The 17,224-nt window shown below is 37.3% G+C and overlaps 1 protein-coding gene across 11 annotated transcripts in view; it reads right to left on the reverse strand.

The window, feature by feature from the left end:
• LOC110597892 (uncharacterized) overlaps positions 1 to 17,224 on the reverse strand; it is a 179,430-nt gene that overhangs the window by 158,207 nt on the left and 3,999 nt on the right. For 5 of the 11 annotated variants that reach the window (XM_078017068.1, XM_078017067.1, XM_078017069.1 and 2 more), the window contains exons 2-3: positions 8,518 to 8,607; positions 4,527 to 4,623 (exon numbers count right to left, since the gene is read on the reverse strand). The gene's annotated coding sequence lies outside the window, so the exon portion shown is untranslated. Of the gene's footprint in view, positions 1 to 2,781; positions 3,894 to 4,526; positions 4,624 to 8,517; positions 8,608 to 17,224 lie in introns of those variants that run through there. The other 6 variants (XM_078017074.1, XM_078017073.1, XM_078017075.1 and 3 more) reach the window with 2 other exon arrangements.

The following is a 17,224-nucleotide window of genomic DNA, read 5'->3' on the forward strand; positions in this document are numbered from 1 at the left end:
ACCACACACACACACACACACACACAAAAAAAAAAAAGCAAAAAGAGTAAATGAGTAATGAGGAGAAAAGATCAGAAGAGATTGAGATTGAGTACAGGAAGAATGAAGTTTCCATTTGTCCCGCCCATTCTGTGTTACTATTACAGCATTACTGTATTAGTACAACACATTACTATTACAGCATACCTAGCCTGCATGCTAGGTATACAGCATTTATAAAACCTATTTATAAAAAGTTCTAGAAGATCAGAAATCCAAGATCAAGGTGCCAGCATCTGGTGAGGGGCTTCTTGCTATGTTCTCACATGGTGGAAGGTGAAAAGGTGAGCAAAGGATAATCACTTTGCCCTCCTATGACAGAACAGAAGAAAGAAAACCCACTTCTGCAAATTCCTGTTGTAGCAGCATTAATCCATTAATGACAGTGGAGCCCTCACGACCTGAACACCTCCCATTAGGTACCGCTTTCGAACGTGACTACATTGGGACAGAAAGCAAAGTTTCAAAATAAATTTTTGAGAGAACAAAAACATTCAACCCATAGCATCTTTGAAGACTAAGAAAGAACAGAGATAAACAGAAAACCAGACATCATGTCATGTTGTTTGTGGCAATCAGTCTAAAATGCCAGAGAGAACCTATGAGACAAATTAAAGATAGCCACAAATTATTTTTTACTCCTTCCATCAGTAAGTTGGGTTCTGTGCCCCTTCCTCTTAAGACTGAGTAGGTTTTGTGACTGTGTTGTCCAGTGCAACACAGTAGAAGTGATACTGTGCTTCATTGTCAGGACTGGGCCTTAAGAGACCAGCAGCTTCTACTTGTGATTTCTTTGAATGTTCACTCACAGAGAAGACTGACACCACAGGAGAAGTATGACAACTCTGATATCATCGTGGTGTGAAAAAGCTATGAAAAGAGAGAGATGCCTAGCCAGTTCTGGCTGTTCCAGCCTTCCTGGCCCAAGCATCACCTGCTCAGGTTTTAGTTGCCATCTCACTATTTTACTATACAGGTAAGAGCTGATTTGCTAAGCCCAGTCAACCTACATAACTATGAGAAATCAATTTTTTAATTATATTAAACAACTAAAAATTTTGATGATTACTTATTCAGTATTTTATTTTAACCCCAACTAGAGTAACACCAACTGAGCATATTTTAATTAATTTCTGATGCTAACTATCAGAGTTGGCACAGACCCCCAGGATAAGGACTAAGTCCTCCTCAATATGGCTTGCACTAAATCCCTACTACAAGTCTGGGGGGAGTGTTTTTGTTTTTGTTTTTGTTTCTAGTAGGGGGAGGGGGGTCCCAGGCCATCCATACTTCTGATTGGCGGGATAAAATTCAAAGATTCTCCTAATCCCCTCAGGTTTGATAATTTGCTAAAACAACTCACAGAACTCAGAAAAATGCTATATTTGCAATCATAGCCTTATTTTAAAGAGTACACATAAGGCAAGTGACAGCTGGGAGAAAACAGAGTCTCAGTGCCCTCCCCCTGTGGAGGCAGGACATATCACCCAGTCAGCACAACAATGTGTTTACCAACTTAAAAACTCCTCCAAGCCTTGGTGTCCAGAGATTTTATTGGGATTTCATTATAAATGAATGGTTGACTAAATAATTGACCACATGATTTAACTCAATCTCTGCCTTCCCTCTCTAGAGTAATGGTGAGCCAAAATTCAAGGATCATATATTAAGGTCTCCAGGTCAATCCCTCTCACTTGATCAGAGGTGAGAGGGAAGCTCCTCAACCCCTTCTCCCATGTTTCGGGGAGAGAGCACCATATGCCTGCAACTCTCTTGAAAATAGTGACGAGATGGATGATCTACTAACACTGGCCAGACCAGTTTTGGACCAATTCCTTTTGCAAGCCCTGCATAGTGGCACCTACTGTTAGTTTCTGAGTCATTTGGCCATCTTCAAAAATAAGGTTTTGTTCCACAATGATTAGCAGAAAAAGCAAAAAGTTCTTTGTTTTTATAGGTAATAGAGTCAAAAAAAAAAGAAAAAATAATAAAATAAATATGACAAATACATAGTTGCAAACAATGATGAGTTCTATGAAGGGAGGGTTCACTAGCTATGGTAAACTTTGTTGGCATCAATGAAACATGCCTCCTGTTATTTTATCCTTCAGTAATCTCCTTCCATGATGACACTGGGTTTGGCCACACAAATTAACTTTCACCATTGGGACATTATAAACATCTATGTTAGCAAAAAGTTTGATTAGGCCTCTTGGAATGTAGTTTCTTAGAATCTAGTTGTGGGGAGAAATGTAGTTTCTTAGACTCTTCTGTGGGGAGAAATCAAGCAATCACATATAGGGGTGCACGTGAAACATAACCAAGGGCACTGACCCATAGTCCCAGCTGAGTTGCATAGGTAGTCAGCAAGGTACACCAGCTTTGTGATTTTCTAACTGTCTCAGCACACTAGCCAATCCCTGGCCAACCAAAGCAATCATGAGAAGTAATAACCCTGTTAGTATTTAAACCATTGGATTTTGAAGTGGTTTGTAACATCAATAGATAACAAAAACGCAGGGATATGAGAATAAAAACTAAAGAAACCATATAGTCCAGAAAGGTGGAGCAGCCTTTCCAGGGAAATCAATGATCTTCATGGAATCTCAAAGAAAATTATGGGTTAAATTCCAGACAGAAGGAGCAGTATCCACAAAGACCTGTGTTTGAAGGGCAAACGATGCCTTTAAAAGCTAAATGAGAGCCATTTTTTTTGCGTGTGAAACAGATAAAAAGCAAATATGTATGCGTACACATTTTATTTATTTCATACAGTAATAGTATATTTAAGAAAGAAATGAAAGCCCAGAGCTCAAACTGTTATGTCTATTCTTGTTTATTAATACAGACTTGCTATTATGAGCCATCTGTGACATGAACACATTGTGCTGGGACCATCTGTAATGTTCCTAATCTAATGGTTTAAATGATGGCTCATGCCCTCATTAGATGATATTAGCACCTCAAAAAAACATTTGTTGGAAATGCCAAGGTACTGATCCTTTCAGGTTTTATCAAGTGGCTACACCATAAACTAATACACATAAGAACAGGAAGAAAGGAAATCAACAGACATTGAGCCCCTTCTATGAGCCAGAACATTTCAAACTCTTTTTTTATCCATTAATCTCTCAGTAATCTCATGAGTGGGTATTATTATTCCTTTTTTTAAACTTACTAAAGAAAGTAAGGCTTTCAAAGCTTCATTAACCTGCCCAAGATCATACAGCTTGAAAGTAGCAGAGCCAAGATTTAAATCCCAGGCTCTCTGCTTCAAAGCCTATGATCTCTATAGTAGCTGGGATTGGCTGCCTTCCCTGCACCAGCTTCCCCTTCTTTCTATACTTTTGTCCAGACATTGGTATCCTTCCATGAACCAGTGAGCTAATTCAAGAGTAGGTCTCTCTTCTACAGCAGTATTTCCTAGCATCAGGTGCAATTGGCATATGGGGCTGCCCAGTTCTTTGCTCTTCAGGGCCATCACCTGCATCTTAGGAAGTTTAGCAACCATGGCCTCCACTTGCAATCATTCTAATAATCCAAAATGCCTACTGCACACCTGCATGCTAGAGTTCTGCTTGAGAACAGCTGGTCCACAGCTGTGTTAGTGATGGGTTCAGGAATTTACCCAGCACTTGGTAATCCAACCACCAAAGGGAACTTCCTTGCCACAAGAAACCGTCCAGGAAAAGTAGTTGGGCCAATGAGGTGTACAAGAAGGTTTGCTGGGGAGTTCTGTGCACAAAACTTAGGTACTCTGGGAAGAGCACACCTGAAAGAAACAGCTTCTTAGCCCTGGAAGTTTTCATACATGATTCTGAGACCTGGAACTCCTCAGCAATGTTACTGCCACCCTGAAGGGGAACCCAAAACAGCTCTTAGCAAGAGAGTTATGGTGCAACTGACCACCCACCCACCACCTTTTCAGTTGAATGAACCAATAAGTCACCTGTATTCTTAAAGCCAATAAAATTAAATAATAAATCCCCAATGTTGGGCTTTCAGTTATTAATCAAGGCAAATGTTCTATTTGATGTCACCTTCTCTTTAGGCTCTTACTCCCTACTTTCTCTGTTTAGAGTAGAGGATATACCCATTTGGGCCAGTGGCTCCAAAGACACAGAAGAAGGTATAGATTTCAGTTTCAAACGTTCCCAATTTTCTGCTTTTTACTTTAATATTTTTCGGTGTATATCTTCCATATTGCTTCCTCCTCAGTAGAAGACATTTCTTTTCTGGCTCAGGGTGGATTCTTTTGTTCAATATCTTGGTCCCACTTCATTCTACCTCCTCAGAGTTCTCTCTGCATCCTATATTTCTGCTCTGGTTGATTCTCCAGCCTCTCCCTTTGTATTGCTCCTAAATTACATACATATCTCTAAACCTTTTCTCTGGGTAATCAGTCCTTCTGAGGCACTTCCCTCTTTATGCCCTTCACAGCCAAGCTCCTTAAAAATGACATCTTGACCAGTTGCAGTGATGCCCACCTGAGATCCCAGTGACTTGGGAGGCTGAAGCAGAAGGATCAGAAGTTCGAGGCCAGCCTCAGCAATTTAGTGAGATCTTCAACAATTCAGTAAAACTCTGTCTCAAAATAAAAATAAATAAAAAGGATTGGGGATATACTTCTATGGTTAAGAGTCCCTGAGTTCAATCCTCTGTACAAAAAAAAAAAAAGAATATAATATTGGTCTGCTTTTCCACTTCCGCACATCTATATTTCCCCTCAAATTAGTCCTCAAGCTGCTGTTTTATCATTGAAAATCCCAATTCTTTCAATGAAACTAAACAGCTATGTTCACTGATTTATGTCCTAAATGTTTAACCCAATAAGCATTTCATGTTCTTGATGTCTAATCTTTCAACTAAATGTGTTAACCAGTTCTCCTTTAAAAAAAAATTCTTTCTTTGCTGTCTATACTACCACCCTCTAATAAATGGTATTAAATAAAAATTATAAGGAGACAATTCTTTAGGCCTACTCCTGCGTAGGACCCCAACAGAAAATCTAAGTCAAGTCACTTAAGCTAAAGTTCTAGTCACCAACCTGAAATTAAACTGTCTATCTGACTGTCTCAGAATCCTGTATTAGAGAGATAACAGCAAAATTTCTCAAAAAGGCATGATAAGGAAGTTCTTTCTGCTTTAATCCTTACACACAAAAAAGTAATTAATCAGTTATCTTTCTATTGTTCTACCTTCTGGTTTGCCTTTCAAGGAAAGTAACTTTAAATGTCCAATTCCCTTCTTAGGGCTTTTGTTTGTTTGGTTTGTTGGTTGTCTCTATCTTCAATTCTTTTTCTGTCTATAAAACCAACCTCTTCTGCTTGCTTATTAGAGAACTTACTCTATAATATAGAATAAAGTGTCTCCCAGTTCTAGAATAAAAAATTAAGCCAATTAAGATCTTGTAACTAAATTGTTGTAACTTTGTCCTTTGACAATAGGTTCTCAAACAAAATAAAACACTACCTAATTTTCCTAATTAGACAAAAAGTAAAGTGTATGGAATATTTGTCGACCTAAAACAAGAAGTTATCCATCTGACTCTTGGGATGATGTTTCTGGGGAAGAAAATCCCTGATGCCTTTAATCATCTCACTTGCTCTCTCATTTCAGCAATTGCAACCATATCCCTCTGTCTCACCTCACCTGTATGATATTTCTGTTTTGACACTGCCTATTTTTTTAAAATCTCTCAGTTTACTGCTTCTCAATGCAGTTTTGAAGCTCATGCTATGAGGTGCCCTGCCCTCCCCCATCCCCTTTTTATAATTCTCAAAATCATCTGTGATTAACATCATAGTCATTGGGTTTTATAATGCCAGTTCACCTAATAGCCAGTAAACCTATGAACTTGGTTCTATTCCCCCAATTTAAGATTAAGAGGGCTGAGATTGTGGCCCCGTGTTAGGGTGCTTGCCTAGCATATGTGAGGCACTGGGTTTGATCTCAGCACCACAGAAAAATAAATAAAAATAAAGGTATTTTAAGAAAAGAGTCAACTCTTTAAAAAAGATTAAGAAACCAAGGCACAGATGAAGTATGTGGTATGGCTAGGTTGTATGGCCAATAATTAATGAAGCTGGGGACTGTAAACTAAAGCTATGAGAGTAACTAAGGATCCACAGTGGACCCTGAGGCTAGAACGTGATAGTAAGATCCCTGAGTTTATTAAGGCATCTAAAGTGACTTTCCATCAGAAGTGGGGTCAGCTATAGGACCTCAAAAAAGGAAGATCTTAAAGATAAAAATTAGTATTGTCAGGCTGCAAGTGTAGCTCAATAGTAGAGCATTTGACTAGTATGAACAAGGTCTTGGATTCAATTCTCAGTGAAACACACACACACACACACACACTCTCTCTCTCTCTCTCTCTCTCTCTCTCACACACACACACACACACACACACACACACACACACACACAGGTATTATCTATTGAAACACAAATCAGGGGAGCTTTTCACCTATCCAAGTGTTTGGAATTGGGTAAATCCATTACTCGAGGGTAACAAATGTCTTCAGAGGCCAAAACAGAAATATCATTCAGGTGAGGTGAGACAGAAGGGTGTGGTTGCAATTGCTGAAATGAGAGAGCAAGTGAGATGATTAAAGGCATTAGGCTTCAGAGATTTTCTTCCCCAGAATGATTATCCCAAGTGTCAGATAGATGACTTCTTGTTTTAGGTCGCTAAATATTTCCATACACTTTACTCTTTGTCTAAGATTTTTTTTAAAAAAAAAAAAAAAGAAGAAGCCACCTCGTTTCATGAATTTTGCATTTCCCTGTCTCTGGGGCAGTGATTTCTCATTGCAATTTGGCCTTCTGCTTTTAAAAAGCAGATTTATAAACCAGATTAATATGAGTCCATTCCTGAAAGGTGGATTCACACTTGATATGCAGAGAAATCAAGTCTCTAAGCCTGATTTACTCCATCTACCATCCTATGAGTTCTCAGGAGACTTAATATATCTCTTCTTTGTGAACATGAAGTGTACATCATTTCTTTGTGGAGGGCAAATATGTTTTTCTTATTTGTTATATGCTGATAACTTCTAAATTTGTCACTGGAGGTCAGAACTCTCATTAGACAACCAGATCCAGTGCCCAGCACTACCATTTACTAGCTGTCATGACATGAGAAATTATTTAACCTCTTTAAGCCTCAATCTCTTTCTCTGCAAAATAAAGACGTTTTAAAAACCATGTATCAAGTTTATTGTGAAGGTGATTTGATTTGTTACACTTTTTATTTTTATTCATTGGTTTCTTATTTGCAGCACTGGGGAATGAACTCACGGCCTCATACATGCTAGACAAGTGCTCTATCACTGAGCTACTTCTCAACGCTTTTTATTTTTTAATTTGAGAGAGGATCTCACTAAGTTCCCTGGGCTGACCTCAGTCTCTGGAATAAGTGGGAGTATAGGTGTGAACCACCATGCCCAGCAGTGACACATTTTAAATTGTAAACATATAATGAATTTTAAGAATTGTCAGACACTCAATAGATAAATAGGTAGAGGGCACAATCATATAATCTATCATAGAGAACTGCAAATGTTTGTTTAGACATGTGAAAAACATTTGCCCCCATGGTAATATGAGCTACGTAATATATATTGTTATTTATCTCTAGCTCAGTCAACTCCCACTAGTTCCTCATTCAAATGTCCAATTGCTCATTTGATGTCTCCACTTGAATATTGTTTTAGTCTATTTTCTGCTGCTATAAGAAAATGTCAGGCTGAATAAACTATAAACAATAGGCATTTATTAGGTTCATGGTTCTAGAGGCTGGTAAGTCCAAGGGTATGGCATGACATCTCACAAGAGCAGAGAGAGTATAAATATGCAAGATGGTGGGGTGGGGCAGAATTTATAACACACACACCTAAACCTCTCCCACAATAGCAACCTTAATCCATTCAGGAGGGCAGAGTCACCCCTTAAAGGCTTCACTTCTCACCTGTTAAAATAATGATTAAATTTCAATATGAACTTTCATAGCGCATAATCTACTAGCATTTTAGTTCTGTTCCAAACTGAATCTTTGATTCGCTCCCTCTTTCCCATAGGCCTGCTCTTCTCTTATCTCAATTAAATACATTATGCTCATCAGAAAAAAAAATAGCTAGAAATCATAATTGACTTTTCTCCTTCCTAGTCCTTCCACGCACACTCTGTCAACAAGTTGGATTTGGGGGTGGTACATGTATCTAAGTGCCAGAAGGAAGTTACCTGGTAAAATGCCTCAGGAAGCTAGAGTAGGCAGACACTTTCTCTTTTGCTTCACACACAAAAAAAAAAAAAAAAAAAAAAGAAAGAAAGAAAGAAAGAAAGAAAGAAAGAAAGAAAGAAAGAAAGAAAGAAATTCACCCTTCTAGAAGCTCACCTCCCTAAAAAACATTAGCCAAGCAAAAGTTAAGAAAGAAAAGAGCAAGTGCCAAGTGCCTAATTTGCCTAGACACCCACCTGGTGATTTGGGGAAAGGGACAGCCTGAAATAGCAATATCTCCTCTTCTTTTTCTGACTCCTCGGCCATTCTTGCTCTCAGCCAGCCTCCTATGGCCATGAGACCAAAAAATAAATAAATAAATACAGTTGGCTCTCCATATCCAAGAATTCAGCATTTGTGGATTCAACAAACAAAGAACCAAAAATACTGGGGAAATAAGTTGCATCTGTACTAAACATGAATAGACAATTTTCCTTGTCATTATTCTGTATAACAGTATAGAGTATACCAACTATTTACATAAAATTTTATTAGATACTAAACACAATTGAAAGATAATTCAAAGTATAGCTGAGCATGGTGGTGCCTATAATCCCAGCAACCTGACAACTAAGGGAAGAGGATTACAAGTTTGATACCAGCCTGGGTAACTCAGCAAAAAGCTTGTCTCATAACAAAAACAAAAAGGGTTGAGATGTATCACAGTAATGTCCTACCATGTACAAGACCCTGGGTTCAATCCCTTGTACCAAAAAAAAAAAAAAAAGAATAAATGTTTGCATAGTCTACTTATAACTGCTATGCTATTTTATATAAGGGACTTGTGCATTTTCAGACTTTGGTATCCTTAAGTCTTGGAACCAATCTTCCATTGATACTGAGAGGCAACTGTGTCTTTGTGCTTCAGAATTTAAAATGGGCAAGGTGTTACTAAAGTGCAGGAATCAGGGCAGGGGTTCCTTTCCTCAGAGTCCAAGAAAAGCACTGAGACTATTTATTATTGTTATACTTTGGATCTGGAATGTTCCCTGAAGGCTCATGTGTCGAAGGCTTGGTCCCTAGCTGGTGATGCTATGGGGAAGTGGCGAAAACTTTAGGGAGTGGGACCTCACTGAAGAAGGTTGGTCACAGGGGGTGAGCCTTTGAAGGGTTTTGGTTTTTGTTTTTGTTTTGGGGTTTGTTTGTTGGTGGTGGTGGTGGGGTTTTTTTGTACCCAGGATTAAACCACTCAGCCACATCTCCAGTCCTTTTAAAAAATGTTTTGAGACAAGGTCTCCCTTAGTTGCTGAAGCTGCCTTTGAACTTGTGATACTACTGCCTCAGCATTTTCTTTTTTCTCCTAGAACTTGCTTGCACTCTTGCACTCATGCTCTTGCTCTTTTGCACATACACGCAAGTGGGCTCTGTATCTCCCTGCAATTGTGCTTCTTGGTCACCAGGAAGTGAGTAGCTTTGCTCCACCACATATTTCCTGCCATGACGTTCTGCCTCATCACAGGTCTACATCAGTCGGGCCAAGCACCTATGGTCTGAAACCTCTGAAATCATGAGCCCAAATAAATCTTTCTTGGTTTTTTTTTTTCGCAGGGGGAGGGGCAGGGGACAGAGGGCAATATTTTAATCACAGTGACGTCTGACTAACATGATTATTAATTTTCAAATTTTATTTCTTCCTTTAAATGAACTACTGTTCTTGGTGTGTTCTGCAAAAAACTTCTAGAATTTAATTCTGTATAACAGGGTAATTTACATTAATTATACCACTCATCTTGATTTCTCTTGTTGCATATTCTATTAGTCTTTATGAGTTCTTTGTTTCTAATAGAAAAAAAGGGTTTTGGATTTTGTTTTTCATGCTGCTGGGGATCTATCACAGGGCTTAAAGCATACCAGGCAAGCACTCTACCACTGAACTAAATCCTCAGCCCCAAATCTCTAAGTCTTTAACAAATTAAATTAAGAGTCTTCAACTTATTGTTTCTAATAGAAACATTTCAGTATATTTAATATTTATATTGTATTTTATATTTATTCATATTTTGTATTTATATATTATATATTATATATGTAAGCTATGTAAGTAAATTGAGTAAATTTTCATTTTATTTGTGTTTGAATTTTCTTCCCAGCCTATGAAAATACATAGTTGAAAACCTTTATAATAAGGTAGAACTTCTAGTAACCCGCATACATTTGGTGCTGGACATTGAAGTTGTGATAGGCAGCAATCTAAGATGATTCCCAAGGTCCCCATCCTCTGGTTTACAAACACTTTCTCCAAGTTGGTCAGCCAATAACTACTTAGGTACAGCTATACAGAGATTTTGCTGTTTATTTATTTGGTGTTGAGAACTGAACCCAGGAGTACGTTAAAATTTGAGACAGGGTCTTGCTAAATTGCTGAGGGTCTAGCCAAATTGCCAAGGCTGGCATCAAATTTGAAATCCTGCCTCAGCCTCCTAAGTAGCTGGAAAGGCATGAGCGAGCCACCACACCCAGTGTTATAAAGGGATTTTGTAAGAGGCAAGTAATTTTCCAAATCAGTAGATCTTAAAATGGGGAGATTATCTTGGGTGGGCCAGAGTAATCAGCTGTGGCCTTTTTAAAAAGACACGCCCTACTTGATAGTTTCATAGCAAAAAAAGAATTTTAAAATGAGGGAAACTCCCTATGCTGGCTTTAAAGACGAAATAAGCCATGTGCCAAGGAATGCAAGTGACCTCTAGTTGCTAAGGGTAGCTCCCACTAAAAGCCTGCAAGGAAATGTAACAGTGAGAAACTGAATGCTAATACAACATGCGATATTGGGAAAAGACTCCAAACTGCAGATGAGATGGCAGCCAAGCCTTGTGAAACCCTGAATAGAAAACTCAGCTACATCATACCCAGACTTCCACCCTAAGAATTGTGATAATAACTAGTATTGGTTTTAGTTACTAAATTTGTGGTAATTTCTTATTTAGCAATATAAAACTAATCCAATAGGACGTCATTATATTAAGATGTGACCCCTTCATCATAGGATGCTGTCAATCAGCACAGTAGAGACTGCAGTATTCCTGGAACCCATTTCTACACCAGACAGCTCCTTATAATAAACAATATAGACACAAGTGACCAAGGAAATATATCCTATATAACTATTGTACTCCCAATTGATAATCTCCTGTAGATCATTATCATTAAAAAAATCTAAACACAAGGGAAACTGTAATTGATTAAAAGTTAAAATGAGAGACATCATAATTAACTGAGCAAGGTTTAAATATTTTACTTTTTTCAATTTTTATTTAAAAAATAAAATTGATCATGTGGTGGCCTTGAAAGAAGTTCATGCAAATGATGAATCCTGAGTTTAAGCCTCATTGACTTCAGAGTAAATCTCTGTCTCCATTCTTAGCACCTGACATATAAATATCAGGTCTCAAATATTCTTTCTTATATGTGTTTTAGTCAGCTTTTTCACTCTGTGACTAAAAGACGTGGCAAGAACAAGTTGAGGAGGAAAAGTTTATTAGAGGCTAGTGGGTTCAGAGGTCTTAGTCCAAAGATAGCCAGCTCCATTCCTCGGGGCTCAATGTGAGGTAGAACATCATGGTGGAAGAATATGGCAGAGGGAAGCAGCTCACATGAAAATCAGAAAGAAGAGAGACTCCCTTCACCAGATACAAAAGTATGTACTCCAAGGCATGGCCCCAATGCCACCTCTTCCAGTCATAACCTTCCATCTTCCACAGTTAATCCCATCTGAGGATGACTCCACTGAATGGGTTTAGGCTCTTATAACCCAATCATTTCTCCTCTGAACCTTCTTCCATTGTCTCACACATTGGTTTTAGGGGACACCTCATATCTAAATCATAACATATAGTTACATTAAAATAATCCTTCCATAGATTGTATTTAGTTGACTTGGTGAGTTTAAATTTTTGAAAAAGCTTCTTTACTTGAAGGATGCCTATAAACTGAGTTCACTTTCAATATTCTGTGTCCTGAATCATTTATAATAAAATATATACTACACACATACATACACACACACACACACACACACACTCCTCCCTCTCTCCCTGTCTTCCCCCTCTCTCTCTCTCCCTCTCTCTCTCTCTCTCTCTCTCTCTCTCTCTCTCTCTCTCTATATATATATATATATATATATATATATATATATATATATATATTCTTTCATACTCTGCTTGTTTCCAGAGAAGAAAAGGTAAATAATTTACTTTTGTATTTCAATTAGTAATTTGATAACCTCATTTTTTAAAAAGACAAAATAGCTTATCTTAAGGTTCATATCAGACTATCTTACCTTTAATGTTTGGATTTAGTGTCTGAAGGAAAAGAAGCAGTTTACAGAAATGCATTCAATAAATTCACAGAGTAGAATCTAGTCCAAAAGAGGTTTTTTCCTATAACCAATTTTTCCAAAAAAGAAATGAACAAAAGTATACTTATGTCAATGCTGAACAATCTACTCTTTCTAAAACATACTTTTGAATTATAATTTGTGTCAAATGCAATATGAAGAAAGTTAAAATGCCAATTTACTAAGAGTAAAAATGTTCTCTATCCTTAGTTGATTTTATTTCAAGACAGGGTCTCAAGATCCTCCTGCCTCAGCCTCCTGAGAAGCTTGGATTACAGGTGTGAACCATCACATGCTCTGTTGTAAACATTCTTGAGACTTGATCTCCAGATTCCTTAAAGTGAAAAAATCCTTCAAGTGAGATTTTCTTAAAGAGAGGTAGAAGATCAGTAATGATTCCTGACACAAACCAGACCTAAACTTGATTTTTAAATGTGAGTCCTTAAATATAATTTCACTTTTTAAAGAACATACTTATTCTTTTAATAACGACTTTTTTGTTGTTACTTTGAGATGAGGTCTCATAATACTATGCAGGCTGCTCTTGAATTCCTGAACACAAGTGATCTCCCGCCTTAGCTTGCAAAAAACACTTACTTTTAGAAAATAAGTTTGGAAAAATATACTCCTGTTTTCTTTAGGTTAGAAGCAAGAATACATTCCAATCCCAAATTTTCCATACCAAAGGATTCCTACCAGTGAACACAAGACATAGAACACATTAAAGATAAATGGAGGGTTAGGGGTGTAGCTCAGTGGTATAATGCATGCTTACTAGGACCCTAGGTTCAATTTCCAGCACACACACACAAAAAAAAAAAAAAACAAAAAAAAAAACTGGAGAGTAGGGTTTGAAATACTTGTAGGTCTGGTCTCTGTTGCCAAAAACAAATCAACAATTCAGATTATAAATATTACTGATGTTATATTGTTCTACAGTAGTCAGCCTTTTAATACACTTGGAAACATGTGTAGAGAATCTTCTTTATGGTTTGGATTTGAGGTGTCTCCTGATAGATCATGTGTGAGGCAATGCAGGAATTCAGAATTGAAATTATTAGATTATGAGAGTGGTAACCTAATCAGTGGATTAATCATCTGATGAATTAATAATTTGCATGGATTACTGGGTGGTAACTGCACGCAGGTGGTGGGATATGGCTGGAGAAAGTAGGTCACTGGCAGGGTTGGGGGAGAGGTGGCATGCCCTTGGGGATTATATTTTGTCCCTGGCTCCTCAATCTCTTACTCTGCTTCCTGGCTGCCATGAGCTAAGCAGCTTTCCTCCTGGATACACTTTCACCATGATGTTCTGCATCATCCTGGGCCTAGAGCAATAGAGTGGGTTAACTATGGACTGAACCTCTGAAAACATAAGCCTAAATAAACTTTCCCCAAAGTTGTTCTTTATAGGTATTTTAGTCAAAGCAACAAACAAACAAAAAAAATAGCACAATCATACACCTGCAGTTTAGTACATAAGATTTCTCCTAGTAATAACGTACTTTTCAGAGTGTCTTCAAATTTCTCTCCAGTATTTATATTATGTAAACAACCAGAATTATTATCTTTATTGAACAGATGATGAAAAATTTGGAGAAGAATTTCTCAAGGTCACCTAGTGATGTGGAAAAGACATTAATTTAGGCTTCCTGGAATCCAATGTTGGGCCTTTCTCCAGAGCACTTCTCAACTGAAAATACAAGGCAAATCTTAAGGACTTACCAAAAAATAATTAACACTATTCCAGTTCTTAACTCACTTTAAAGTTTTTAAATAAGATATTCATTCAAAATATTTATATAGCTGTATTTTAAAACACTATTTTATAAAGTGAACTTTTAAAAAAATTTTTTAGTTGTCAATGGACTTTTACTTATATGTGGTGCTGAGAATCAAACCCAGAGCTTCACACATGCTAGGCAAGCGCTTTACCAATAAACTACAATCACAGCCCAAATGAACTTATTTTTATCCAGTATTAATTAGTCCTCTGATACACACATCTATGTTGGTCCCTTCTTTACTATTGTCAACTCACTGATAATAAAAATATCCTACATATTAAAGAAAGATTCTTCTCTCATCTGCACATACTCATTGGTTAAGTAAGTATTGGGGGATTGAACCCAGGCCTCACATGTATCAGGCAAGTGCTATCCCACTGGGCTATGTCTCTAGTCCTTTTATTTTTTATGGTTTCTTATTATTATTGTTTTTTGTACTGGAGATTGAACTCAGGGGCACTCAACCACTGAGCCATGTTCCAAAACCTATATTGTATTTTATTTAGAGACAGAGTCTTACTGAATTGCTTAGAACCTCACCATTGCTGAGGCTGGCTTTGAACTCACAATCCTCCTGCCTCAGCCTCCTCAACTGGGGGATTACAGGTGTGTGTCACTGCGCCCAGCTACTCCTTTTATTTTATTTTGATATAGGGTCAAACTAAATTGCCTAGGCTAATCTGGAACTTTTGATCCTCCTGCCTCAACTTCCCAAGTAAACTGGGATTATAGGTATGCACTACTGTGCCTGAAAGAAAGTGAGTTTGATAGCATTAATTTTTGATTGTTCAAGTAAATTTTTGAAGGAAGAGCAGAATAGAATAGAAGGGGCAGATACAGGTCTTGAAAAGAGAAATCAAAACAGGGACCACTAAGAATGTTGCTCAACTACAATAAAAATGGTGGGTCAGGCAGAGGAGAAAAACAAAGGGCAATGAAGAGTACTGATGCATTTGAAAGGACTTGTTAAAGCAATACTATAAAAGTTTAAAAACTATAAAAACTGAGCCTTGAAGGCTCAGCTCAATTGACTCTCCCTTTGTAAAATCTACTCTCATTTCCCAGAACAAAATCCCTCTCTCTAAAATAATATAGTACTTCTGTTGTAGCCTTCATCAGGCCAAAGCTTCTCATGACTTAGCAGAAAGGGACTCTCATCTCCTGTAAGACCGGTCAATGTTGGGGTCATTTAACTCCTACAGTTCTTATTGACTAGTTGGAATAGAGGAAAAGGAATGAGTGAAGGCAAGAGACAATGACTTCAGTGTTTGTTATCTACTGTGTGTCTGATGTTGTGCTAAATACACAATATATATAATCTCATGGGAAAATTAAGCCTTGGAGAATTCAGTAATTTATCCAAGATCACTCAACAGATAAGGTGAAAATCAGAATTTGATTCTAATTCTTCTTCCAAAATTTTGTACTGAGCTTAATAAGTGTTTGCTGGAAAAACAGTCTGTCATGGTATTTAGAAATGACTGAAAGAAGGCATTTCACAGTAGTTCTTAATTATTTCTAGGTCATGATTCTCTGCATGATTCTCTCCCATAAAATTGCACATATGCAAATACATACATCATTTTGCAAACCACTTTAGAAGGGCTGGCTTCAAAACCATGGAAGCCAAGGTAAGAAATTCAAAATTGCAGTCTTCCAAATCTTTCTACTACCTAACCCTCCCTTCTCTTTTTCACAATTTGAAAGTAATCAAACACAGAGGAAGTGAAAACATGAAGTTTAGTTGGGAGCAGAAAATGTTCAATTGTAATATAGTATTATACTTTGAAATGACACCTTGGGTTCAAACTCCAGCACTAAAAAATTTTTTTAAAAGTGTGTGTGTGTGGTGGGGGGTATGTATGTCACTTTATTGAGGGAATTTTTCTGGAAAATGAGTTTGGATTTTATGGGCTAAATAAAAATGTTTTAAATGATATTTATGTGGTTTTATTTATATCTTGTATTGTTTCTAAGATTTAAAAATGTTTATATGGTGAGAGAAAATATCACAAAATATCATGACCTATCTGTGGGGGAAAAGAGTCTTAAAATATAGCCAGGAATGAAGCTTATTTTAAAAATATGAATTTACAAAATGTTTAGATCCTTCCTCCCTCAAAGCTTTATGTTGTTGGTTTTTGTTTTTGTTTTTGTGGTCCCGGGGATCAAAGGAAGGACTGTATACATGCTAGGGAAGTGCTTTATCACCGAGCTACACCCGCTAGCCCATCCAGTAACTTATTTGATAATAAACTGACTTTGTGAGGCAGTTATAATCCATATTTTCCAGGTAAGAAAACAGGTTCAGGGAAAAATTTGAAAATCAAGTCCTTACTCTTTTCATTCTTTGCAGCAAATGACTATTACAGTTCTTAAATACAAATACATAATGCATTTCAGTTCTATGTGGTAATAACATACATTTGATGCCCTGACATTTTCACGAGGGAAGCATTATGACCTCCTTTACAGGTGGCTTTAGATCTGTAGGTTGGATAAACAGAAAACTAATGAATTTCAGACTTGGAATAGCACTTTTAAGTAATAAACTTTAGCACCACATCAAAGTGCTTAGAGGTCAATGATTTGTCACAATCACCCAGTCAGTGGTAAGGCCAATGCTAGAAGCCAGGCCTCCTGAGTTCTCTTCTTTACATTGAATATCTATTTCTATGATATTTGTTATATACTCTGTTGGTCAACTTCTTCTTTTTTTTTTTTTTTGTACTAGGGATTGAACCCAGGGGCATTTAACCACCAAGCTACATCCCCAGTCCTTTT

This window comes from Ictidomys tridecemlineatus, chromosome 7 (assembly GCF_052094955.1).
Source record: "Ictidomys tridecemlineatus isolate mIctTri1 chromosome 7, mIctTri1.hap1, whole genome shotgun sequence".
Classification (NCBI taxonomy): domain Eukaryota; kingdom Metazoa; phylum Chordata; class Mammalia; order Rodentia; family Sciuridae; genus Ictidomys; species Ictidomys tridecemlineatus.